Source organism: Marmota monax, unplaced genomic scaffold, assembly GCF_021218885.2.
Source record: "Marmota monax isolate L192 unplaced genomic scaffold, Marmota_monax_Labrador192_F-V1.1 WCK01_AAM20220418_F8-fsc00004, whole genome shotgun sequence".
Lineage (NCBI taxonomy): Eukaryota > Metazoa > Chordata > Mammalia > Rodentia > Sciuridae > Marmota > Marmota monax.
In genome coordinates, this window is record NW_026692881.1 from 31501364 (window position 1) to 31520457 (window position 19094).

At 43.9% G+C, this 19094-nt stretch overlaps 1 long non-coding RNA gene across 4 annotated transcripts in view; it reads left to right on the forward strand.

Annotated features, from left to right (window-relative positions):
- Nucleotides 1-18368, forward strand: part of LOC124096517 (uncharacterized) — a 46693-nt gene extending 28325 nt beyond the window's left edge. For all 4 annotated transcript variants that reach the window (XR_006852875.2, XR_006852873.2, XR_006852874.2 and 1 more), the window contains 2 exons: nucleotides 12294-12384; nucleotides 14244-18368. This is a non-coding gene — a long non-coding RNA (uncharacterized LOC124096517). The remainder of the gene's footprint in view (nucleotides 1-12293; nucleotides 12385-14243) is intronic.
- Nucleotides 18369-19094: the final 726 nt, after the last annotated feature.

Below are 19094 nucleotides of genomic sequence, written 5' to 3' on the forward strand. Positions count from 1 at the left end.
AAATGCTACGCTGGATCTCTACTTTGAAAACTACAACACGTTATTGAAAGAAATCAAAGAAAATAGAATTACATGGAAGAGTATACTATGTTCATGGAAGATTCTATATGGTAAAGATGTCAACTCTTCCAAAGTCATCCATAGCAAGTTTTCTTTTTCTTTTTTGGTACTAGGGATTGAACCCAGGGCCATTTTACCACTGAGCTACATCTTCAGCCCTTTCATTTTGAGACAGGGTTCACTAAGTTGTTTAGGGCCTTGCTAAATTGCTGATGCTGGCCTTGAATTTGTGATCCTCCTGTCTCAGCCTCCTGAGTCACGGGATTACAGGTATGCATCACAGTGCCCATTTAGCAAGCTATTTTTTGTGGTCAACAAGCTGATTCTAAAATTTATATGGAAGTTCAAGGGCCAACTTGAAGGTGAAATATACAAATGAAGGACTTATATATTATCAGAAATCAAGATTCATGAAACTATAGTAATTTATACAAAGGAGTATTAAGGGTAAAAGAGTTGAACAGATACTGAAACAGAGGACATTCAAATGGCCAATAAGCACATAATAAGTTCTAAACCTCATTAGTCATCAGGGAAATACATAGTAAAACCACAATGTGATATAACCACACACTTTCCCGAATGACTGAAATTAAAGACAGATATACTCAATGTTGGAAGGAACTGAAGCAACTAGAACACTAATATACTGCTGACAGAAATGTAAATTAGTAGGATCACTTGAGAAAACTGTCAATATTATTAAATTTAAGCACATGTCCATCTATGACAAAGCGATTCCACATTTAGCTATAGACCCAGCAGAAATGTATACAACACACACTAAAGAAATATATAATGATTATCGTATAATGTGAAGTACGGGTCTGTTAATGAAGCTCGTCAGCAGTGGAATGGATAGATTGTAGTACAGTCATACCATGGAATACCATGTAACAAGGAGAATGAGTGTATCACACTATATGCAAAGCATAATGACCAAAAAAAAAAAAAGAAGAAGCAAAGCACAAAAAACCATACACTGTATGAGTCCATGTAAGCAGAATTCAAAAACAGGCTAAACTAGCTGATGGTATTAAGGTCAGCATGGAGTTACCCTGTGGCATGTAGTGGCTGTAGGGGGATGAGGGCGGCCTAGGCTGATGGTCATGTTAAGTAGATACTGAGTATATGGGGGATGTCTTTTTGAAAAAGCATTGAACTATATACTTATCATTTGTATATTGTAAGTTTAGTGTATTTTCTTATGTTTTTTTCCCAAGGGAAAAAAATTATATAAAAACTTCAATTGTCAGTATCATCTTATGTTTTTGCTGTGTATTTGGGGCGGGGAGGGAATCCTAAGGCAAAACAAGTTTTCCTTTCTTGGATAGGATTATAGGATTTTTCAGTCACCAAAAACTAAAATGTAATTACCAGAATTGCATATTAGCTATTTTAATTAATAGTGCTTGATCTTAAGGGGACCATTTCAATCTAAAGACTTTTTAGTTTTTTTTTTAGTTTCATAGTTTTCTTCTATTGCTCCTTGGATTGTTGTGTCTCCCATCATTTTGGCTATGTCCACTGACATTCCTAATAAATGAAAATTGAATTTTTGAATAATTAAAAATAATTCTTCCCTTTTAAAATATTCATCTCTTTGTTCTGGGAAAAGGTCTTGCCTTTATTTTGAATTGCACTGATTTTTTAAATTGAAAAGTAGGGGCTGGGGTTGTAGCTCAGTGGTACAGCACTTGCCTCGCACATGTGAGGCACTGGGTTCGATCCTCAGCACCAGATAAAAATAATAAATATATTTAAAAATTCAAAAGTATTCTAGCTGCTAACTTTTCCTTTCAAGTCAGCAACTGTGCTTCTCATCATTTTATAGAATTTCCTGGTCTCAGATGTCCTTTTCAAATTATCATCTGTTCTTGACACAGTGCTGAGGACACAAATCAGACTGTTTCGCAAAGTCTGTTTGGCTTCTTGCAGCGCGGGTTTCTCTGGAAGCTCTTCCCTGTTGGTCAGAGTCCTCTCTTGTCAGCTTTTCTTTCTCTGGCTTCTTTCCTCCATCTGCACATCTGTATTGAGATGCACAGAAATGGGAACTAAGGTGAGTTTTGTTTATTTGGTGCATCTTTATTGAGTCCATACTCTTTGCTAGTCATGCTTCCAGGTGCTGAGGATAGAATGGCGAGCCCTCTAGAAACCATCCCCAGTGCTAGGGTTCTTAGACTCTAACAGAGGAGGCTGAACAGGTGACCACAGGGGTGGCAAATACTGAGAAGGAGAAGAAGGTCCGACAACAGAGGACTTCAGCACAGTCTTGGTGGGTGCTACAGGGAGTGTCCTGTGAAGGCTCCCCAAGGAAGGTGGCTTTAAGCTGAAATCCAAAAGCAAACAGCAAAGGGGATGAAGCAAGGGGAGTCCCCTTGTGAAGAGGCTCTCACCAGCTGGTATAGTTGTTGAACAATGCTGTAGTGTTTGTCCTTCTTACATTTTGATGTATATGTAATTAATGTATATGTACATCACATGTACACACGCTATGGCAGGCAATTCATGGTACGGGATGCTGTCTTGACATTGAAAATACCAGCTAAGATCTGGAGTATGATTTGAAATTCTCTCCCATCATTAGTGGTCAAAGACTCTGAAGGTGACAAATGCACACTGTTTAACAGTGGCCAAGCTTGAGGTCCTCTCCAGTCACAAGGAGTCCTGGGACCCTGACATCTTGACAGGCATCTTTCTCCCCTAGTGTCCAGTGTGCTGAGAGGGTATGGACTCCTGTTCCAGAAGTTGTGCTTAGCAGGAGGAGATGTTGGTGTGTGTGTGGCATGTGTGAAATGCAGAGTGAGCATGTGGGATAGACTGGTGACTGAGTTAGTCACATGGCTTGGCCATGTTATGGGTTAAATAGGAGGCCGTGGACTGGCCCGACAGCCTCAACACCCATAATACCTTTGTTTTGGAAAACAGATTGTGTGATCCTGACAAATCTTGGGAAGGCAGCATACTTGATTCTTGGGCATTTCCTGTAAAGCAGGGATATTTTTCACACTGAAAATCTTGTTTTCACATATTACATGAAAGATCATATTGGAAATATTGTATGAGCATGATGGGACTGAGGATGACTTTCGTCCACTGTTTTCTAGACAGATGGTTCTAAATTATGGTTAGAATTCATATATAAGAAAAATTAGCTTTCAGCAATGAGGTATTATCACTTTTTTTGTGTTTCTTTAAGCCCTGTTTAGGCCAGAGAAACATGTCTAGCTTCTTGAGCCGGAACTTCCTGTCTCTGCAGGAAGTGCCAGAATCCAGGCCTGTGATGGGGTTGGGGGCCTTGCATGTGTTCGGGAGGGGGGGGGGGGTGAAGACACATTCCACAACAATGGAGGGAAGATCTGTACCAGCTGCTTCTCCATTAATGCAGCCCAGGGAGAATTGATGGAATTGTGGAAGGGAGGAAATGTGGATTTTGACCTTTGCAAATACCAGTTTTGAAGAAGAATGTTAACTTCCAGTCATAGGTGGAAAAATTACTACTCAACTTCATGAACCCAAATTTTAGTAATAAATGAGCTGTGGCATCCTGGAGAAGATGTCATAATCCCACAATTCAGTCAGCCCTGAAGACTAGCCTGTTGATGTGGTTAAGACTAGTGGGAAAAGCAGTGTTTCCCACTCCTTAGGCAAATAGGAAAGGGGAGGGATTAAAAATGACCATAGGTGATGCCTATATCCTGTCTGTGTATTGGTTCATTTGTGATTGGTTTGTCCCAAAGAGCTCTCCAGGAAGTCTTGTGGCACAAAAGTAGGCAGAACCTAGGCACCACCACCAAGATATCATTACAACTAAGGCGGGCCTTGGTTTCCAGTGTTTTAAGAGACTTCTCAGCCAAAAGCAGTAGTTATGTCTGATGGTGAGTGTATGGAGTCTCTATTGCCTGTCAGATGGGTTGTCAGCCCAGAGCTAAAGTTGCATCCTAAGGAGACCCTGGCCCTGCTGCCAGCTCTCCTTTGCTCAAGGAAAAATGAAATGATTCCCCTTTTAGGCAAGGGTTCTAAGTGTGTCCCCACCAAGTTGTCACAAGAGGATCTTTCTGCTCATCTGATGGTCAAAACACAGACTCAACTGGAAAACTGGAAGAACAGGTACCAGACCGAATATAGAAACTCAAGCTATTTCTGCTCATTACCCAAAGTTACACTAAGGGCCAACCCTGACAGCAGAGTGTCCGATGGATGTGTGACTCATCCTTGAAACCCTAGAGCAATGCTATCAAATAAAACATTCTGATGAACATTTTCTATATCAGCATTGTCTAATACAGTGGCCACTGGCCACATGTGGGTAGTAAGAGTAAGAAATACATTTTTAATTTAATTACAATAGACACAGTAGCTAGTTGTTAATGTGTTCACGAGCACAACTCTGAACACCTACTCCTAAATCAAGGCAGATCCCTACATATCCTGCAGGAATATCAATACAAAACCATGTGAAATTTTTTTTACTGCACCTAGTAAAAAAGATGGTGCTTATTATTTATATCACATCTAGAATTTTCCAGGAAGGTTCATGGGGGAGTTCTTTCTGGTTTAAATATCAGGACTGACTGAGCTTTATGTAGACCAATTTTATTCAAAGATGTTGGAATTTGTGTACCATTATATTTCTCTGTCTGCGTCAGTTGTTGAAAAGGTCAGATCTGAATCCAAGAGCCACCTTTACAAACACAGAAGTCTCTGCTACATTTATATTACATTCTGGCTTCCCTCTGGGCTCTGCTTTAACTTCCTCTGTACATGGAAGGACAGCAAGTTTTTTTCTGAAAGATGCCTCCAGATGCTCATTTCAGATTGTCTGGCAAGGAGCTGACATAGTTGGGGGACCCTCCCCATGAATTTCCCACCTCTAGTAGAAGGGGTTTCATTAACTTAACTGACCACATGGTTTCCATTTCTGGTTGGTGGCATTCCCCAGGAAATGCTGTAAGCAGTTGAAGTCTAGGCTCAGATGTGACTAGTCTTTGTCTTCAAGTTCCATCGGACATTCCCACGTTACCCAGCAAAAGCAGAACAGAGGAGTCCCTCTGGTGGCACACAGATCCACTCTGTGCCGAGCAGCCGTGCCCAGGCTCTGGGACCCTCTGAATGAAAGAGCAAGAGCATAAGAGATGGATCCTCTTCTTGTTGATCTGCATTTTGCAGATACCCCACCCCCTTTCTCTATCCCATAGGCATGCCGTCGATATTGCCTTTATCCCTGCTCTTACCCATCTCACTGTCTTAATGAAATCATTTTATCTTGCTATCATGTATCCAGCTGGGAAGTTGCATTAAATTCTAGGAAAGAAGGCAACAAAACACCATTTAAATTAATAAAAATAAATAGAGCAGGGACTTCCTATTTCCTGCACACCAAGTCTCACTCCTGGTAGCCTGGTGGTCTGAGTGCTAAAGAGGTGACTGCGTGCACACAGCTCAGAACTTGAAGCTCAGCACAAAAAGGACCAAGAACTAATATTTCCAGATTTTACCTTCCCAAAACCCAGAGGCCAAATGTCAGGGGGCTTCTTCACTTCTTCCTCTTCCTTTTGTAGGATTGCAGGGTTAGGAAGGAAGGAAGTTAAAGGATCCAAAAAGGATGACGGGAGAAGACAGAGAGGAATAAGGGGGAGGGGGGGACTCTGTTCACTGAGAACAAGTGGCTCATCTTTTTAGTTCAGGAGCTGGGCCCGAATCTCCACCAACCCACGAAACCTCTATAGGGAGAACTAATAGGAGATTCTTTGGGACTCTGTTTGGTTTTGCTTGGCCATGACCCGAGGGCTCTCCTACTTCTTCCAACTACTTGAGATCATTGTATCCATCAGGAGCCTGGAATTTAGGAACGATTCCATCAGTGCTGGCTCTTGTGATGACTGCCAATCCATTTTGTCCATTCCCTTGTCTCTCCTAGGAAAGGTCATTCCAAGACATGGAAACCTCCCACTCTACCCAAGATGTGGGTACCACAACAACATGTGAGACATACTGTGACTATGCAGCCCCAAATGAAAACTATAGGACTTTCCATCTCTCCCCATCCCCTCTAATACTTCCTGCCTCCCAGTCAAAGGAGAAACTGTTTAGAAAAATCAGGCCAAGATTACCCCAGAGGGAAAATATGTTTTGAGTCTAGTGAAGGCCTTTGCTGAGTGACATTAATTATACGCATTTAGATTTGACATTATTAATTAACCTTCTCAGCTGTTTATATTGTAGCCTCTTATTAAAACAATATGATTAAAACAAATAATTAAAGAATATCACTACCTCCTTAAATGTGTACATCATTTCAAGCTTACAAAAGACTTCTATCTACACTCTCATTTGATGTGAACACTGATTCTATGAAGTTAATATGGCAAGATTTAGTCTTTTTTCTTCATTGTTTCATTATGATAAAATTATGTATAACAAAATTTACTTTTTCCCCCCATTTTTTAGCGTATAATTTAGTGGTATTAAGTACATTTCCAATACAATGTAATCACTATTCACTTCCAGAACTTTTTAATCATCCCAAACAGCAACTTCATGTTTCTTAAAGAACTACATTTCCTCTCCCCAGGCCCCTCTAGCTTCCAGTGTACTTTCTGTCTCTGTGAATTTGGCAATTCTAGGTACTTTTCTTATGAATCATGCAATAAGTGTACTTTTGTATGTGTCTTCTCTCAAATGGTGTCATGTCTTCAAGCTTCTTCCATGTTGCGGCATGTATTGGAATTTCAATCTTTTTTTAAGCCAAATGACATTTCACTGTATGTATATATGTATATATATATATATATATATATATATATATATATATATATATACACACACACACACACACTGTATTTTATTTCTCTATAGATATTTGGGTTTTAATAAATCTTTTTTTTTTCTTTCTTTCTTTTTTTTGGCTATCATATATTGGGCTGCTATCAGCATCAGCAAGCCATAGTCTTATTGGACAAAAGTAATGAAGAGATTCATGTGGTCATGTGAAGTAGGGCAGGGGCTCCAGACCCTCACTGCATGTAAGAATGGCCTCTAGGCACTGCTCTGGACCTTCAGAATATATGATTCTCTGAAAGTGCAGCCTGGATGGGGCATTTTAAAGAAATTCCCCCCAATAATCTGTGCAGGACAAATTGAGGGTCATGGAGCCTGAAATAGCAGGATTTCCCAGTGGGCTCTTGCTGGCTTTCTTCTTTGGGTTGCCCCTTTTTCTTAGTAAATCTGCCTCTCATAATCAGTGGATCAAAGTGGATCCTCGTTATATCATTTTAACTCATAATTTGTAGCAGGAAAAAGAAGACAGATTTTTAAATCAAAATTCAAGCTTTAAAAAGAAAAGCCAAATGTTGGTTTGTTGGCTAAATATATGAATCCGTTTGCTTCTTGCATTTTAATCATCTCATTTTAATAACACACCACAATACAAACAATTGTGTGGGTTAATTCAGCTCCATTTAAGAAGTCTTGTTCTGTACGCCAGAGCTTGTTGTTCTGTCTAGTTAAATGCTCATGCATTAAAATGCTAATAATTAAACTGTTACGATTGACTAATGAACTCTGCCAGCGATAAATGATGGTCTTGTTAGATTCGCTGTGCAGCAAGCTCCCTTTGTACTGAGAAAGTTAAAGGTTAAAGTGCTCTTGAAACCAGTGAGTGGATCTAGAAGCAATTACAATTTTTCCTTGAAACTAATAGTTACTACAATAATGTTTCAATTCCAACCCAGTAAGAGTAAAAGGAATAAAGAGGGAGGGGATGACTCTGAGCTCTATTCATGGAGAAGGACGTGGAGCTTTATTTAGTCCACAAGGCAGATGGCGTGGTCATTCAGACTAAAGCCCACTTAGTTACAAACATCCTTCTTGGAACCCAGTCTCCCAAGGATGCGAAGGGAGATGATGACTTTTCAGGACACAGCAGCAGGTGACCCAAGCTTTGTGGTGTTATTTGGAACACAATGGTTAAGTAGTGCAGGAAATTGCTCCCCAGCTCTCTGTGTGATTTGGGGAAAGTTGCTTAATCTCTCTGGACCTCAATTGTCTCATTTTCAAAAGCGAGATAATAACAACAGCTCTCCACGCCGAACAATCACTTTGTCTTGGAGCAGCCGGTTGCCATTCTGGGGTCGTGGCCTCTGGTTTCCCTCACAGGGCATCACTTCCTGGCTCTTGCACAGGATTTGGTGAGAATTGATGTCAACCACGCATGTTCCAGGGGTGAGCATGTGACGCAGGTCTGACCAATCAGAGCATCACACTTGTCTGTTCAAAAGTGAGCCTCATAAGAACAGGTTAGTAAAATGCCAGAGCTCTAGCCAAAGCAATCTAGACAGAAGCACCCCCTTTTCCTAAACTGGATCCTGGAAGGGCGTGAGCCTGGGCGCATGGAGATGGCCTTCCTCTCACAGGTAGAGCAGAGCTGAGGCTCAGGAGCTGGGTCCAGCTCACTCTGGTTTTCAATGACAAGAGCCTTTTCTTCTCCCCGTAAGCCAGGTTGAGTTGAATTTCTGTTGCTGGCCACCGACAGAGTATGCCAGGGTTATGACAGCATTAAGTGAATGCACACATGGTGCTTTAGAAGATTCCCAATACACTGTGACAAGGATGACAAAAGGGAAATCAGGAAATGGACCAGCAGGACAGTGTGGCTTCGGCCCCTTCCTGTGTGTTGTTATGTGGATCCTCAAAGCCACAGGACTTAAGTCACTTGGGGGCTTCCTTTCCTGAAGACTCTCCGTACCCTTTTCCAACTATACCTTTTTTTTCCCCCATAAAGGAAGCAGTCTGTGAAAAAAGATCATGCACTCCATTCCTCGGCAATATTCCTTGTGTTCTGAATGATCTCTGGATGCCAACTCAGTGGTGGCCACATTTAATCAGCCAGCCAGGTTTTGAGCATATGCTGAGAGCCTGTGTTTGGAAGGGTTATGTGGAGGGAAAAGCTTAGGCTCTTAATCATAGTACTGTCTAGGTGACCTTAAGAAGGTCACTGCCCCTCTCTGAGACTCCTCATCTCTAGAAGAAGGAGGAGGATAAAAACCCCTGTCTTCAATGGATGTTGAGGGTGATTTAGGAGGAATGGGAAAGCACAATGGTTAACCACTTACATGGAAGATCTTTAGTTTTTATATATACCTTTGTATAGTGTGAAGCAAAAGCCCAATATAAATATATGGGGATGACTATATAATCTTATATATGCTTATTCTAGGTATTCCTTATCTCCCTGATAAGTTAATTCTTTAGATGAATGTTTGTTAAGCATCTACTATGTGTGCGAGCCTGTGAGAGGTGGGAGGGATATAGCTATGTGGAATTAGACACAGCCTCAGCTTTTATGAAGTTTGTAGCCTAGTGGGGGCCAATGGAACCTGGCACAATAAATGTCTAATTACAAATGAGGTTAGTCCTGTGATGGAAAAAAATGGAGAGTGTAGAAGAATAAGAAAGGAGAGCTGTGTTTGAACAGTCAGGACGGGAGGCCACTGCAGCTCTCTGAGGACGCGAGTTTTGACAGAGATGAGCAGGGTGAGAGAGAATCAGGACCATGAGGGGGAAGAAGAGCGGTCTAGGCCAGTGCAGCAGCAGCAGCCAGAATAAAGCCTCAAGGCCCAGAGGAACCAGGCTCTGGGAGCCTCTGAGACCAGATCTTAGCTTCTCCAATGCCAGGGGCTTCTAGCATAGCGTGACACAGAGCCAGCTACCAGGGAGAAGAGCATGCGGGTCTGTAGGACTGTTTGCCTGCAGTCCCATCTCTTTCTTCCAAGCACAAGGTTGGGAAGCTTTCCCCTTCTGTTGTCATTGGGCATGGAAATGTGACTTGCATTGGTCAACAGGATGTGGCCAGAAGTGATGTGGGTCACTTTCTGTTCAAAGCTTTAAGACCCCAAACTCGGTTCACCTTGTTTCTCTCCTCCTGCCCCAGCCTGGCTCTGCTGCCCAGCAGAAGCTCTGTAGGTCTGCACCTTCGAGGGAGACGATGTGGAATAGACATCCCTTGACCCACATGGACGTGGAATAAGAGTTAGAAAGAAATGCTTGCTGTGCTCAACCCCAGAGATTATGGTGTGCTTTGATTATGACAGTATTGTATACATTGAAATATCCTATACAAATTCTAATGACATGATAATGATGTAGGGAAATGGGAGCCCTACTGCCTGAACCCTGGGGAAGCCTACAGACTGTTCCAGAATTTCCTCGCTCAAGAACAGCACACTGGAGCCCTAACCCACAGGCTCTGTCCTCTCCTGCAGCAGGGACCCTCTTCTGCAATTCCATATTGTACATGTAGGTGGGATCCCCTGACTATGAAGAAAGTTCTAAGAAGAAAAGATGGAGACACTCAGCATGCCCTTGAAGTAAGGCTCTGCCAGCACCCACAGAACTGCCCACTGCCTGTGGCGATGTCAGACATAGCCTGAGAAGTGACACAGTTCACAGACAGCAGCTGCCACAATCTGGTAATGAAGGCTCCACCAGCAGCATCTCTGAGAAGCCTGCAGACTGTCTCCCCAAATTTTCTTCCAGAGAAGAATAAATATGGAAGTCTTTTTTCTTTCTTGGGAAAGAAAAAAGCAAAGATAGAAATGGGGACCGAACTTCTTAGTACCTAGGAAAGTAGCTGGCATGTAGTGGGCACTCAGTAAATATTAGATGTGTGAATGCACAAATGGATGGATGGATAAATAGATGGAAGGAAGGAAGGATGGATAGATGAATGGAAAGATGGATGGATAGAAGACAGGGTAAATGGATGAATGGATGGAAAGAAGGAAGGATAGATGGAAGGATGGATGAGTGGATGGGTGGGTAGATGGATAAAAGGTGTCATTGGGAGATTTAAGGATGGGATGGAGGCTGAGGATAACCCTGCTCCCAACTAGCAGAGGTGGATACTGAGAGTGTGGGTACCAACCCTGACATCTTCCTAGTGCCCATGAGGGAATCTTTGGGAGAGATGAGACAGGCTCAGGTGGCACCGAAGCACTCCCTGAGTCTTTTAAACTCCCATATCCCAACTCCACCTTCTCACAGACATGAAGCAACTAAGTCTGATTCCAGGCTCATATTCTGGCCCAAAGCCTTGGAGCAAGAGGCAGGTCCCAGAGTAGGGGGCGGGGGCTCAAACTTGGACAGCTGTAAGAATTCTCCTTCATGGATCTACTCCAGGGCAGCAAAAGCCCAACTGGAAGCCCAAGTGGAAGTTAATGGGAAAACCATTCCATGCACTTAATGAATTTCTAAAAATCATTTGTTAACACTGTAAGACCTTGAAACTTAATTGTTTAAAAGACTCTCAGTCTATTGACTCCATAAATGTGTTTTAGATTTATGTTTTAATGTAACAATAAGCAGTGTGCGTGTAAATGTGCCAACACACTTCATTCAGCACCACCACTCTGCAGCCGGCTGCTCTGTATCAGGGTGGTGCCCACCTGCCCATTCACAGAAACGCTGTCTGGTTTTCATGTCACTGTCTGTCATCCCATGCAGGTGAGCGGCAGTGGAGGTGAATCAGTATGTCTGCCCTCCTGAGCCAGTAAGGTGCATCTCTACATGTACAGCCTGCTCAGTGGCCACCGATCTGGCGAGCAGAATCTGTGGCTGATGGCTGCAGCAAGCAGCATTCATGGGAAGGGACATCCTGAGCCCCAGAAGGCAAAGAGTGCCAGGAATATGAGCTGTGAGGTCTCGTTAATGAGGGGCACTGAGGCAGCTCCCGAATGCCAGGCTACCTGGAGAATCTGGCGGAGGTCTTATCAAGAGCAACGTGCTCTTTTCTTTTCAGCTGGCAATGTGGGACCAAATTCATAGGAAGGGGGTTTACAAGATGCACAAAGTCAACTGCTCAGCCATTTCCATACTGGCTGAGTCCATCCTTGACTCCTGTTTTCAACACCCTGTTTGGAGAATGATGCAGAAATCCTGCAAAGGGGCCAGAGGGAGGTGACAATCACGTGGCAGTATTGCCAAGCAGTATTGTGTTTTGCACTATGTGGGGGGAATCAAGGGAGCACTGAGATGGGGAGATGGATAAAGACCTGACTAACCACTTGCAGGTCTGCAGGGGATTTTCAGGGGTGTGCCTGACCTGGCTTATTTCTAGATGGCGATGGTGGGTTTGTTGTTGTTGTTTTAATAAAGCAGGAGGGACTGGTGTTAGATCTGAGGAAGGCCATCTTGAGGTAAAGGTTATTTATGGCTGCAATGATTTCTTTTACCAGGCTTGGGAACTGGATCCAGAGCCTCGCACATGCTAGTCAAGTGCTCTACCACTGAGATAGCCCCAGTCCCAGCCCGGATCTTCTGATTAAGGTAGTAGAACCTGCCCCATCCTGAAAACCCTTAGGAATCTGTCTTCTGAATTCTAGGCAAATATTTGCTGGAGATGTAATTTGATTTGACAACTCTTAACACCCCCAGCCCTCATCCCACAAAACAAAACAAAAAATAGTGAAAAACCTCTCCTCTCATTTCCCATCTTAAATTTCTACCTAAGTGCATTTCTCAGAGGCAAACATAGCAACACCAAATTTGTATATTTCAAGTAAGTTCTTTTTCTGACTGTGTGTTTATTGTAGGCAATTGGGGAAACACTGTGGAGGGTCAGTCCTGTTAATCCCTGGGCCTGAGCAGAGATCCCGGTCATGAGCCTAGTCTAGGGCCAGGGTGACCATCACATAGCCCTGTGAGGGCCTGGCACTTCCTCTCTGGACAAGAGTTTACCAGCATCTGAGTCCTGACCTCGACATTTCTCATTTCTGTCAGAGTCGAGTCTGAAGATTTCTACTGCATGTTTTTTTTTTTTCCCCCATGTAAAACTTCCTGGGGACAAAAATCAACGTCACCCTTCACGTTGCCAGTTTTCTTGCCCGCTTTGTTGGCATGGGTCACAATTAGGACAAGCCAGGCTGACTGGTGGGAACTCAATCTCTGCGAGGTGAACCAAGTCACTCACTCCAGACCCCGATTCTACCTCTTCAGAAAACAGTGCCTTGGTCTGGTCCTTGCATAGTTCCAAGGCTTGGCGGCCCACAGTGTGGTCCCAGGTGGCCACCATGGCCACAATGGCCTTGTCTGGCTGTCAGAGGACCCCACTGGGCATATTGCCTTCCTGGGGTCTTAGCAAGGAATGCATTTCCACCGGAACCACATCCGGGCCTCACCTAGCCTCTGACAGGAGACACCTGCAGCCCTTCACCCACACCGGAGGCGGGTCCCAGCTGCTGGTCTGGAATCCTGAGAAAGTGCCCAGCTCCAGTCTTCCCCACATCCAAGGACAGCCGGCGGCTCAGAAGACCACCTGTTTGAGTAACAGAGAATCACTTGATGCTTCATTTAAAGTCACCAGAGAATAAGCACATTGGAGCATTAAAACACTGTCAATTTGATACTTTTTGGAATACGAAAAAAGCATTAAGCGAGACAAGGCAGAGACACATGAAGTCAACTGCTCCACTATTGCCACCCTTTCCTGGGTATCCAGTGCCCGCCAGGCCTTTGGTCCCACAGGCCTCATAGCACTCCCTTGGGAATGCTGTGCATTTTCAAGTAACACAGAAGGAGATGGAATCCCACTTTATAAACTTTTCTCAAACGATCTTGCTTTGTTATACTCGGCTACAGATCGGTGATTCTGAACCTACCTTGATCTCTTTTCTTTTTTTGACACTTACACACACCCACACACATATAATTTACACATTTAAGGTTTCTCACGTATGCTGTTTTTAAACACAGGCTTTTTAAATCCTTGCTTCCCCTACTGTTCCTGCACCACCTACTTTCAACTCATAACCTGCTATGCATCCTTCTGGACCTTATTCTGTGCTTGTATTGTAATATATATATATATATAAAATCATAATATATATGATATAAGCACAGAATATTATATAATATATAATATAATTATATATTATGTTTATGTATTATGATATATATTATGATACATAATATTATAATATATAAACCACATCCGAGGTATATACATATTTTATACTCACCACTGTGCTGGTTTTTTTTTTTTTTCATGCCCCAACATGTCTGGGAAAGGGAGGCAATCAAATAATGACATTCTCACTCACTCGCAGTGGGAGTGAACCCGCATTTATTTGAACATTCTCCCACTAAGGGTGTTCACTTTATCTCTTTATTTTGGCTGCTACAAACAGTGGTGTGCCACACATCCTTGTGTGCTTAGCTGGGAGTCCGTGTCTTCAAGTCATCATTCGTCCACTGCAGAGGAATGTAGACTCTAGGAGTGAAAATCTTGAGACTCTGGATAATGGAAGAGAGAAAACAGAAAACCAGCGATGTATACGGTGCAAGCAAGCAGCTTCTGAGGTTGGAACATTTTCTGCCCTTGTCCCTAAGTAGTTCCTAGAGTCTCTTTGGCCTTTCTATAGTCAGAGTCAGAGCAATGGTCCTACACTACCCAAATTCTGCCTAAGGCTGGTATGGGACAGCGTTGTGCCGTCGAGGCAGACTCCTTGCTCAGAAGTGTCCCTGGTCCCTCTGTGTACTCCTGCCTCCCCATCTCCAGTGGAGCCCGGCAGGTCTGCTGCAGGGGGACTGACTGCTCTGGGGTTCTTGTGAGGTTATAGGAGAAGGTTGGGGTGGCTGCAAAGAAGCACTTCCTGGAAAGGGGTGCACAATGTCAGCACCAAAGTGCACCTGATCTTAAGGCAGCCTTGGGCCAGCTTAGCTCCTAGCAGGCCTTCTCTCCTTTCCACCCGGACTGTGTGGCCTCACAGAGGGATTTGGCGTCACTTAAAGTGACTACTTGGAACATAGGTTCTCTCTCTTCTTTGATGAAAAAATTACTATGATTGAACACAACATCCACCTGCTGTTTCAGCATCAACAAATGAATGAGTCATGATGGATGAGGAGGAAAACCCACAAATGCTTGGGTGACTTAGGAAAAAAAAAAAACAAAAAACTTTGTTTAGAATAGGTGGATACAATCTCAATCTATTCATTGGGCAATGTTGTCCGTGAACCGTATCCCTGGACCAGAATGAGCCTAGGGGTGTGGCAGGGTAAGGACAGCCTGGTGTCCAAAGCTTGTCCTGTGTGCACAATTGTCTTAGTTCAAATGGGGCTGCTATAACAAATATCAGCAATCAAGTAGCTGCAAATAGCACACATTTATTTCTCACTGCTCTAGAAACTAGGAAGTCCAAGATCTGGGTGTTAGCAGGTTTGGGTCAGGCAAGGGCCCACTTTCTGGTTTGTAGATGGCACCTTTTTGTTGTTTCCTCACATGGAGGAAGGGGCAAGGGAGCTCTCAGTGTTCTCTGACAAATGGGCACTTGTCCCATTCATGAAGTCTTCAGCCTCAGGAGATGTAATTGTTTCCAAAGACCTCAGCTTCAAATACCATCCCCTTGAGGGTGACATTTCAGCATATGAATGAGGGGGACACACACATTAGGACCAGTGTGCTGAGATATGGCTTCCCTTCCTGACCCGGCACCTGGTGCTCCTACATAGTGGGAAGGAGGAGAGAGGCGCAGTCTGAGGCACACAGGCTTTTGAAACAAGTGAAGAATGCTTAGTTTCACCAAGAGAAAAGGTGCTCCATGGAAAAGATCCCTGACATATTTATAAAAATATCAGCGACATTGCAGATGCCATGGGAAAAATAGGGATGAGTTAGGGGCTGAGCTCTGGTTGTGTGTCTGCTGCCTCAAAGCTGGAACCTACAAGTTGACATCTCACTTATCTGGGTCTCAGTTTACCCACCTGGAAACTAAAACCATTATACTGGATGCCTTCCAAAGCCACTCTCAGCTATGAAACTCCTTGTTTGTTTTGATTAAAAATAATTATATTGCTATATTATGTGCATGCACAAATATGTAACAATGAATCCCACTATTAGATACAACTATAATGTACCTATATAAAAAAGAACATTTTTAATATAATAAATGCAACCAAGCTTCTTATAGAGAAATCAGAAAACACAGGTGGGTCAAAGAAAGAAAATTTAAAAAGTATAAAATCTAAAATTCTATTGCTGAGCAGTAGACATCACTTAAAAATGCATGTCTAGCCTCACAGGACTTTTAAAATTCAGCAGACATTTCCTTTAGTATTTATATTAAATTAAATACTTCAGGTATGGGACCCTATGAGATACATAGCATTACAATAAACTTATTTGTCACTTAACACACCATTGGCATTTTAACTGAAAAGACTCCATATGCAGATGCTCCACATTTGATTAGGGCCGAACATTGAAGGGGTTTCATCTTTTCCACTCTTGTGCATAAGGCTGCGGGGACGTGCTGCTGGCCACCCCTTCGTGCACATCTTTATTGAGTGCATCACTGTCTGTATCCTCCATTGTGGTGGTTGGAAAGGTACAAACGGGAGACGTGTACACACTGTGGACAGCAGAGGCCAGCATGTTCTGTCGTGTGTGGAGAGGAAGGATGTTGGGGTCAAAGCCCTGCCAAAGTCGAAGCCCAGGTGGGGGGCATCTCTGTGTCAGTCTGGCTCTGCCTGGCTGTGCCCACTGAGTGGAGAGTTGGGGGCTGAGCGTTTGGTGATGGGAGGTTCACAGTGACCATTGGAGGACCTGCCCCATGGGAAAGGGCCCATGGGAGGCAATCCTGTGTGGAATACTCTAGAGCCCAGGATTATCCCCATCTTATGGATGAAACTGGTGCAGAAAAAGGTTTAATAGTTTGCCCCAAATCGTGCCACCTATGTGTGCCAATTTTTCTGGAGGTGTGCAGAGTCTCAGGTACAGCAGTGAGTCATCCTGTTGCCTGGAAGTCAGGAGAATGTTCTCTGATAACAATCATTGCTCTACTATTCCCTGAGGAAAGAACGAAGGGGTTCTCCTTCAGTGACTCTTGGAATGCTCTTTCATTACCCTCCTCATTAGGAAAGGGGAGGAATTAAAAAAAACAAAAAACAACTGAGATCTCATAAACAAATCCTTGCAAGATCACCAAGTTAATAGGCCAAGAGCCCCCGAGTTCCTTCATAAGGAAAGAAACCTTGGGCTGGGAACGGGCTGGTGAGCTCTGAGAGCTCAGCACAGGTTGGTGCGAGACCTTAAGTGTGGCTTGTGCTATGAAGCAGAGGGAGGCCATCTGTACCCATTTCACAGATGAGTGCCCTCAGGGCCCCAGGGTGCAAGGGACGGGTCTGCTAGTGCAAGGCGCCAGCTGCAGCAGTGCTGGCGATTCCTTCTGGGTCTACGGATGACCATCCCTGCCTTACCAGCTCCACTCTTGAAAGGGTGGAATGAGGTAATGTCTCAGAACGTCCCTTGTAAACTATAAAATATTATATGTCTATGTGAGAGATTACTATACTTATAAAGCTAAATTATAGCAGATTTTAAATGAAAAGCTCAAATAGCCACGCTGCCGAATGCTAGCTCTTCATACTCATTTCCTGATGGGACAAAAGGAAGAATCGCGAATATGTACTGAGTTCTGCGGGGGGATCGAAATGCTTCTACGCTGTTAACCCATTGAATCCTCACAGGTGCTACAATTATCCCCATCTTATGGATGAAACGGTTGCAGAAAGAGGTTTAATAATTTGCCCCAAATCGTGCCACCTATGTGTGCCAAGTTTTCTGGCTCTCAAGTCTATGAGGTGTTCCTTGGTCACATAAAAATGTACCAAGGCCCCTCAAAAGAGGACTTGGGTATGGTTTGAACATTCATGGGTCTTCAGTAAGTCTAGGCAGCCCAAAGGCTTAACCCCTGTTTACCAGCAAGATTGGCTATTCCAGTTGGGGGTCCTTCAGCATTCCATGCTGGGGACTGTCCCAGGACAGAGAGATTTAGCTGACCCATGACCCAGAGGACCCCTTTCTTTCTGAGCCACATATGCAGATATCTCTGAAGATGGCCATCTCTCCTCACTGGCAATCATGAATTTTTATGAAGCCGGTCCAGAATTCCCAGAATCCAGTCGGGTGCACTTTGCAGACCCTAAAATGCTGTCACCATGGAAGGTTTCATTGCTTGCACCTGCTAAAACATTTGAGGCATTTGAGAGGCAGTGAAACACATTTGCTTTTCATTTTATCTGACTTTGGAAACCTTTGAAGTGTTTAATGGTGGAGCCCAGGAAAGATCTCCGCCTCTTAATCATTTACTCGTAAGGCACATTCTCGGCTGTAGCCTGTCAAGCAGAAACTGAACTGAGCCCACTTTTATTAAGTGTCACATGCCCAGTCACTGTTCATTAAAGGTGTTTTAAGGTTTGAATTATGTAATTTATGAGAAAAAGAAATAAAAATTCCATTGTTTTATTAATATGCAGCCCAAGATCTCTTGCTCATAACAAACTTGAAGGTAAGTTGGGCTAAAGGACATGAGGGGGCAGTTGGGGGTGGCCTTCCATCCTCCCACCATCTGTGCTGCCCTGGCCTCCCACATCCACACTGTACCACCCCAGGCAAGAGCATGGCCAGTGGCCATCCCAGCCTGTCCTCCCAAGCTCCCGTCCCCGAGGCCTGATGCCATAAGGAGAAGTTCTTTTCTCTTTGCATGTCCTCCACCTCTTTCCCAGAAATACCTGGAACAAAAAGCAGGAAAAAGAATTCCTCAAGAGATTCCCAGTAACCGTCATTGGGAACTAACAGGCCTCTGACTCAGGAGGGCAGCCAGAGGCTGGGCCTCGTGCATTTCCTGGTGTGCTAGGCACCTGCCCCAGGAGGATGATCTCAGTGCATCCTCACCATCCCTTAAGGGAAGAAGCAACTGCCCCCATTTTAGAGAAGAAAAAACAGAGTTAGCAAGATGTGGCCCAGGGCTGCCCTTGTCTTTTCCTCTCAGACAGAGAGAGCATCCTAAGCCCAGGTCAGCCTCCTCGGGATGGCGACACTGGGACCGCCGGGAGTGTGGACAGTTGGGGCAGCGTGGCCTTTCCTGGATTGGCAGTGCTGTGTAGAGGCCCCACAGACCTGTGCAGGGCCAGCTGCTTTCATGAAGGGCACTTTCCTCTTGGGGATCCTTGGCATGCGATTGGAACCTTATAGA